This window comes from Euwallacea similis, chromosome 5 (genome assembly GCF_039881205.1).
Source record: "Euwallacea similis isolate ESF13 chromosome 5, ESF131.1, whole genome shotgun sequence".
NCBI classification, from domain to species: Eukaryota; Metazoa; Arthropoda; class Insecta; order Coleoptera; family Curculionidae; genus Euwallacea; species Euwallacea similis.
Genome location: NC_089613.1, coordinates 4,284,732 through 4,294,101, shown reverse-complemented (window position 1 = coordinate 4,294,101; position 9,370 = coordinate 4,284,732).

The following is a 9,370-nucleotide window of genomic DNA, read 5'->3' as shown; positions in this document are numbered from 1 at the left end:
ATCACAATACACACAGCACTACGACTTATCGGCAACGACTAAAACCAAAAGACCATGCACCCAGTATTTATAAAATTCAACCCCTCATTAGCCGAATCCTTATCATCCAATGAGGACCCGGAAGTCGGAAGTCCAATGAAGTGACAATAGATAGGGCGCGTGTTTATTGTCCCTGCAGGACCAATACCGTTCTTCCCTAGTAATTCTCCAAGGGGAAAGTTTATAGGGGATGATTGTGGGAAAATCGCACTTCAAACATCTGCCTTCTAAAGTTCTGATAATATGCAAAAAATGAAGAGGTTCTTTTTACGCTAAATTACCATGGTAAAAAGTGGCCATAAGGCTCCTTAGTCATATACTTACCGTAAGCGGCTTTGACTGCAGAATTAGGTCAGATGAGCACCTGTGAAATTGCAAATTGACTTGCAAAATTTTCGGGTAACGATCGAAAGAAGCAGAAAACGAAAACCATAATATAGTAGCTGCATTCAATAACGGTACCCTGTAACGTGTTTTTGAGGCATATTTGGGGGAATCTGCGGTTTCGGTTTAATAAGCTATATGTATACTTGTCAGCTTCAAGGCTGTCGAATTGGGGGCGCAAATGGTTTATTGCAATAATAACTTGGTTCTTTCACGTCTCAATTCACACATTTCTTGTGGCTTGGTGGTTCCTTTTGTGATACAAAAATTGTATTAAAATAAGTTATTAAATTTCAAAATATAGGTTTATGTGCAACAGACGTTTGAGCACATGGAACACTTCCATATGTATGTCCTTAGGAACATATGAGCCTCAATAACCGCGTGGCAGAAACCACATTTGTGAATAATTTCAAAAAATCGCCCTTTTAAATACTTCATTGTTGAAATGACCTTTGAAATGCTTTCGATTAGAAAAATCTTTTGGAAACTTTACAAAAAGGACTTGTTTTGTAGGTTTAAAGAGATCTTGACTTTTCTGTATGCCACGGGAGATCTCAATTTTGAATTTAATATTAAACCTATATTTAAAAAATTTAAAATCTCAATTTTATTTTGCTAATTTTGGAAATTTTCAAGTACGATTGGTTTTCATAATTTCGACTTTTATAAATCGATTTTAAAAAATCAGGGATGTACCTGCACGGAATTCAAATCCGTCAAAGCTGAAAAGAAAGTTGGTTATCACTTCAAATTTTGAAAATTCGTGGAAACTCCGAGAAACCAAATACACTAACGGTTTTCGTTACAACTGAAACGCTAGTGACATATTACAAGTTAAACGTTGTAATAAAGGCTATCTGTAATTTGAAAAATAAGTATTTGAAGGTAGTAAAGCAATAGCGTCCAGAACACAATTTTCAGTTAAGGATATGCACCAAAAAAAAAAAATAAATAAAAAATAACGGAGGACCTATATTGTTGGATGCCAAAGTTATACATATCTGCGGAAGTGGACGAGAAAAGGCAATAAAAAAGTAATTCCGGAGAAGAATAAATTGTGATACTCCAATGACAGACTACATATTGAGTCACATTCATTTATTTACTTAATTTTAATCCTAATTTCATATTATGGCTTTGCAACAGTTTCAACTACGGGAGTTTTTACACCCAGTGTAAAAAAAATTATAGAGAATTTAGATTTTGAACTCGGAACTCTCGTATCATAGGATTGTTTCTACTTATCCTTTAGTTTCAAAGAAATGCCAATAACTTCTATCTACAGTAGGTCCCTGGAGGGGTTTGCCAAGAGGAGAAAGTTTCTTATTTTTCATTTTACGAGGAAAATGTATTCTTCACGAAAGTATGTGTCTATATCTTTAAAGACAGAAATTTGTGGAAAAAATTGCTGCTACACGTTATGAAGTAAACAGTCAAATTAATAGAATTATTCATTGAGGCATGCTGAATATTTTCCTACAGAAAGAAAGAGTGAAAAGTAAGGGAAAAGAATAATTTTTCCTTCTTTAAACCCATGTAGTCTGCCCTGGCGCATTCACCATATCATTTTTGTTGAACGCATAATATAGTATCAGCCTACAAACATGATCTGTGCCTCAAACGGATTCAGGCCCCCAGTGACCTCATTTAAAGACAGGTTTTTAAAATTCCTAATAATTTTGTGAGCAAGACCATTTCCATGGAAACGGAGAAATTGACCGGTGCTCTATTAATATTTCATCTCATTAGCAGAGCAAAAACTGTTCTGTTTCAAGTCGAATACTGTTCATTAGTAAATTTCGAAGAATTCGAGATACCTCTGCTCTGCATTGTATAGTGGTAGCCCTAAAAACCAAACTTCGTGACACTAACAAAAAACCACTGAATGGAGAATTCATTGCCCAACCAACACGCGCGTCCGACCATCCATCCATACCGAGGAAGAGGTCGGAATATCAACTCGAAGGAGAACAATAATAACTTTCTTAGTTACGCCATTAATATTCCGGTTCGGTAAAAGTATTGTTTACAAATCAAGCACCCCGTATAATTTCGTATAACAGTTAACAAGACAATGGTCGACGGCGTGTGACAGAATGTACGTCCTTTCCAAGGACCTTCACTGTTTACTTAATCAATATGCCCAGGAATGTTGCATTGTTTTCCACTTAATCTAATGGAGGTTTCTGGTGAGGTGTGGAATTTTAATAAGTACAGAGATATGAGAAAATTATTCTATAATTTTTAAAGTATAGATAGTAAAATTCCAAATTTATATACCCTCTGAAATTGGTTTAAAAATATACATTGTGAAAGAATCTCAGATTACCCCGGTGTATCCTAGACACTCGTAAAAACCAGATGATATAACGCAATCTGGCCTATAGTGGCTTATATGGAAAAACAGGGCCGGCTGAGCAAAAATTTTTTTTTTAAAAACCATTTTATCATAATTTTAAGCTAACCCATAGGTATAATGATTAAGTACTAAATCCTCCTTTGTAATATAGAAAAAGGCAACGAATAAGCAAGGTTCCATGCCAATACGGCTCTGTTCGGCAGTACCAATAGACTCCGCCCGCCGAACAGTGCCAGCACGTGTTTCTTGGGCAGGTGCCGATCGCACGCGGTAGCATCTCGGCCTTCGGTCCCCCCGAGTACCCCCCGGTACCCTGCACCATCGCCAGAAGCGTGGGAACCACGTTGCGACTAGCTTCCCAAAACAGCGCCACGCCAGCGCTACGTCTGAACGGCCCCTTAGCCCCCCCTCAAGACCCTTGCACGCGATCGGGGGCCTTTGAATGGTACCAATCGGCCGTTGACGCATGTAGTACTATATTTCATATCAGTGACGATAAATGTGCCAAGACCATAAATCCGAAACGCCATCCAGCGGATGGTTTAATGAAGGGCCCAAGAGGTGGCGCTCAAATCGGAACTACTGTCACTGTATGACATATCCTAAAGAGTGCGACAAAATGGCCGGCTTATCTTTGTTTCATTATAATATTTTATTTATCTATATTGTTGTCTTTTTGATGCTTGAAATCGCCATTAGCATGATCGAGCTGTCTAAAAAATAATATTCTCGATGAAACACAATATTGGTTCCCTTTTCTATGTTGATGGATGAACCGCGGAGAGGATATTGAAGGAAAATCTCGCACATACAGACGTTACTACGTTACATTACTGTCTCTGTTACGAGGCCAAAATGTTAAAAAAGATAAAAACAAACTAACGCGCTTCACGGTAATAATGAGCAAAAAAGAAAGAAGAGTAAATGCTTGATGTTGAAGAAATTAACCTAAAATAATTGATTCGAAAAGGAGCCACTAGATGGAACAAGTTCGAGGAGATACCGTTAGACGAAACGATCTATTCATTAACTGTTTTTTTTCGCATCTAATCTATAAATGTGTAGTTGATGTTTCATCCAAAAACATTAAAAATTATTTTTAATTTTTTTTTCTCAACTCCTCCATTCACTTATCTATCCTTTTTCGTGTTCTATGCTATAGTAGGCCGACCAATTTAAAAATTTATATTGGCTTCTTCTTTACCATTGAGCGCGCAATTATGCTCCTCCATCGTATTGGACATCCTTTCCGTTCTTATCTGTCTCTCCTTTTTTGGTATGCGTCATTATGAAACATAATAGCTGTCAAAAAGTGCTGCAAGAAAGGAAGTAATGGATTTTTGCGTTCTGTTTGCAGGTTATTAATAATGGTGAGAGCAATTTGAGTTAATTGGAGGCTTAATGGTTTGACTCATCAGGGGGCGGTATCGTGAGGTTCTCGCTTTAATGGTTTGGGATTTTTTATTTCGGTCATTTTTGAATGTTTTCAGTTAGAAAGGGAGTGAAAAGAGTGTTTGAGAAATTTGAAGTAAAATTTCGCATCAGGTTGTTGTCGAACCGATTCAGGTTATCAAACGGTTTAAATGAGATTGAAACTGAGTAGCTAATTAAGTGCAGAATGAGCAATAAAGTTAGGGAGAACAATGAAAAACAAAAAGTTTGTTTTATGAGCTCCACTTTGAATGTTTATATTTTTCAACTGAGTTTTTTTCTAATTACGATGAGGTATCACATACTCAGTCTTACAGTTTAATGTAAATATTAAAAATCCTGTTTTTTTCAAAGCGGGTCATGGAAGCAATAAAATAAGAGAGCTGCTCAAGGGTTTCGTCCTCCCCTTCCAATCACAGCTTTATGTATCTTCTACATCAATTTTAAAACGGCTTTTCCTCTTATCTTGACCCTCAAAGTTACGACAATCTTCCTTCGCAGCTTATTAAAATCGATGAATACAGATTTATAAATGAGACCTTTTACAATTCTCCATAAATAATATTTCAATGGGGAAAGATCTGGTGAAACTGCCGTCCAGCGTATTTGTTCATTGTTTGAAATAACTATCGAGGAAAATTTCAGACCAATAGTCAGCCACTCGCCCAGCGTTGTGGCAAAGTGCCATTTTGTGGAGACCAAAGGTTATTCCAGCAGTTGAAGCAAATGTTGATACCGATGTAATCCGTAAAGTAAATCTTTAAAAAGTGTAAATACCCATACAACCCATACATTGAGTCGGAAACATGTTGATTGTCGACGTCCTTGGTGCTTGTGTGGATTTTCAGCGAAGTTTCAGTGTGATGATTGAACATATCTCAATTGGTAAACTTGTGCTCACACGTGAAAAGCAAGTTGGAAAATAATGGGGATTTTCCTCCGACGGTGCCATGATATTCCTAGAAAACAGTTCCTCCTAGAATGCCTCCTGGAGGCAAGACATGAATTTTAAACAGGCGACATTTATGATTTTTCAACACTCTATACTGCATGAAGGGGTAAGATAATTTTTACTGCTATAATGCTTAAGGAAGTGGAAGAATTATCTTGAATCTAATGGTTAATTCAATTCACAGCCTGTTATTTTTGGGGGGTTTTAATATTTTACTCACCGCCTGTAAATTTTCCACTTCATTTTCGTTTGATCTATGAACACGTCTTTTATACTTAAAAAAATTCATTAAAATCGGCTAAATTTTTATGAATAGACCATAATTTTGAGCTGGTTGTTGTCTTTCTGGATACTGCTATAAATATATTTCTGAAGTAACTTGCGCATTTCGAGGCGAAGAGGAGTAAACTATCATATCTTGTTTTTATTCAGTTGAAAAACGCATTTTTTAAATAAATTTATTCTAATTTTATAACTGTAGATGGTGCTAAGCGAAATTCAGTCGAACTATCAAGAATATCTTTATACACTTTTTGCAAAGACAGGTTATTGATATTTCCACCAAACTGCAAGACTGAACCTTAACTCATGAAGAACGTGAATAAAAAATGTAAAAATTTAAGATGGCGCTCACGACGAAAATAAAGCTGATGATGGTTACTGAATATCGAAACGTCGGGCTTCAAACATGACATTATCACGTTATAGAAGAAATAAATTGAAGCTGAGCCAAAAACGAACAGATTTTTCCAAAATTTCAGTTTTTCTTGAATGCCTCTGAAGGTGTAAGGTTTTTCTTTAGTTTACTGGCTTGATTGGGCTCCAAAAACTAACACCCCATAGGTATACGTGTTCAATAGTCCAACACACGACCGACGGGCGTCCGCAAAAGGCGAAAGAGCATAAACCCACAGATTGAGGATTAAATAAGCAGAACAGGTATATACATATAAAAAGATGAAGCACACGAAGAGCACCTGCTTCGTTTTCCCACGGTTTAGCGGAAGTCCAATTATCTTCAGCCACCTCTCCGCAAGCCGAAGAGAGAGATTGAAGGAGCTAGTAAAGCATGCATTACCGACCGACCAAATGGCAACTTGTGATTTAAGGATATGCCCTTTGGTGGTCAAGGTGTACATGAAGGAGATTCGAATCGTGGTTTTTTAATAAAACGCTGTCAGCTATCTTGAGCAACAAAGGTAGGTAATTATTAATTTCAGATGCGCCTTGAATTGGAAACCCAGATGCAGATTTTTAAGCCCTCTAGATCTACGTAATTAATACACAAAGTAACTTTTCGACTTAGCGCAATGTCATCTTAAAAGCCTCCTGAAACTTTCGCTAAATCCCTTCTGTGCTCGGTTTTAAACCCCGCATCCGATTTAAGTTAATCATTAATGATGATGTATTACAAAACGAAGAAATCAGGTTTATCAACGAGATGGAATTAATTACTCAATGACCAAGGCCTGAGAAGTAAGAAACTTCTGGACGTCCTTTTTTAGAAAAATTATGTATTCGGAATATTATCGGCTAGAACGTGGGAAGGCTATTTAGGTGTAATCGTCTTCGAGGAAACTGCATTTTGATTAAGTGATTATAATTTATAATCAATGGTAGGCCTGTAGGTAGGAACCAATTTATAACGTGCGGACTTCCTATTGACGATGGCGACGAGGGAAAAACTTGAAATTGTCTAGGAAAAAGTAGGATGTAAAATAAATCTAAAGCGAAAATTCCAACGTTGTACTTCCTTAGCTTATGTTAACCAAGATAAATGCAAGATAAGCCCCAAAGCACCCAAGACCGAAAGAAAAAAATACGACATACCTACTTTTAGTTTGCAATTTGCACCTTTAATATCAGTTTTTGCCGAAACATGTTTGAGGATTTGTAGAATTCCAAAAGTCACTTTTTGAAATTGACAAACTTACGGCGAAAAGTGATTTACTTATAGGAATTTATAGATAATTAGAATAGAAATTTTCACCTTTCGAACAGACTTTTCAAATTTGGATCCGCAGTTTTAGGAACTCTTACCTCTATCAGAACATATAATGATCCCGAAAAAAATGTTTTGGAATTTATTATTAATTAGAACTCACTGAGGGTTTACGGAGTTTCCATTTACGTTGTGCCCGGAGCTGGAAAATTGAATTTTTTCCAATCTTGTTGAAAGATTTTCAAAAGGTTTATAGAACCACAAAATGTAGTGTCTACAATTGAGATTCTAGACATACTTACGGGGTTTTTCAATAGTGCTTCGTAGTCTGGAATTTTGAAACTTAGATTATCTCAGGAATTTACTAGGAATTCACGAAATGTTCAATTTTTTTTCGTCCAAAACTCAAAATTGGAATTCGCACATTTTAAAAAGTTTCTTAGGGATTTATAATTTATTGGGAATTTACTGAAAAATTTGAAAGAATTTTTGAAGCTCGGAAATGCAATTTTTTGCATCTCAGGTATGTCATGGCATTCTTTAAAAGTTTACAGTTTTTAATTGATTTTTAGCCTCGAAACGCGAAATTGAAAATAAATTTCAGAGTTTCATTGAAACTTAATGAAACATTTTCTGGATTGATGATCCAAGGAGTAGTTATTCGCCCTTGGATGTTGGAAATGTTCAAACGTTTTAAGAGAGCTTTGGAGTTTGGAAATGCAGTTATTCTGAGTCAGATATTCCAACATATACCACCATTGTGATTCGTTCCTTCTTAATTTTTTGAACATTTCTAGTACAAGACCGGGAAAGTGATTGCTAAAACATTTATAATGTATTCTATTCCGTAACAACTAGAGAACACTCTTAGCGAATAATAAACTTTCATTGTAGCTACAAGGAAACCCGATTAGAATCACTTTTGCACAATCAGCGACCTCATCAAAGCAACGGAAATCAAAAGCACCATCATCCAATGTAGAGCGTCACGTTACAAACGAGGAGGAAATTAATGCTCCTGCCGTTATTATTTCATTGTTACCGGGGGCCCCCTCTGTTCCGGGGGCCCCTTAATCGACACCGAGATTCACGGCGGCACGATGATCCATGCCGGCAGTGATTGTAAATTGTCGGCTTGCTTAATTGTGGGAGAATGCTTTCGACTTTTGCCAATCATGCTGTATAGTCCAGTAGATATAAGAACAAAGAAATGAGGTCGAAACATCGCGAAACTAAAAATTATAGGACTATTAAATATCTTTGAAAATGGATGATAGACAGACTTTGTCGGATTCAATAGTTTCAGTATTTTCAAATCCAATCCCCAAATTAGAAATGAATAATGCATAAGATACTATCTGGGAATGTTGAAGCAGTACACGGAAAACCTAAAATGTAGTCGTATTTTCTTCCTCGGCGAGACACCCTTTACCTATTAGAAATTTCTTAGAAAATCTTAGTTTGACTTTTCACTATTAGATGGCAAACTGAATAACTCGCAATCTTGATTTTGAACTCTGCCATCTAGTGGCTCACATCACAAGGTTGACTTCTTGAACATACGTTTGAAAAGGAAGATTCTATGCACCCAAGACACATTCTTGGTCGATTTTTCCGAAATCCAACCAGACTATTTAACTCCGTCCATCGGTCGAACCATTCAATCAACTAACGGAAGCAGCTATCAAAGAGGCATCGTCCGCGGTTCTTTCGATTCTCACGGTGCACGAGCCCCACGCCTATCACGATTCACTAATCGGAACCGCGAGTCGGCTTTCTTCTTCTTCTTTTGGGCCTTTTTTTCCGGTCGTCGGCGAAGATGCCGTGCTTGAGATGCTGGGAACCAGATTAGATTCGGCTTCTTAGATAAGGCCTAAATGTAACTAAAGTCGTGTTACGTGTGCTCTAATGGACTCAGAATTCCCAAAAGTTTCCTTTCCATTTCTTCATTTTGCCCTGTTTGATTCAAGTATTTTCATCTTGGATTCGATTCGACATAAAGCAATAAAATGTTTGTTTGTTTTTTCGCTTTTTTAACTTTACTAATTTTGGGGCCCTGTTATCATCTGTCTCGCTTAACGTTTTCTGTTCGAGTGACCAGATCGTCCTAATTTTCTTTCCTTAGATTTTTCACTAACTTTTAATTTCGGTCATTATAACTTCAAGGTATTTTTGGAGATTCAAAACGCAATTATTGAAACTTCAAAATTTTTGAAGCCTCCACGCCCGTTGCCTGACAAAGGGCGATTCTCCCTGAGCC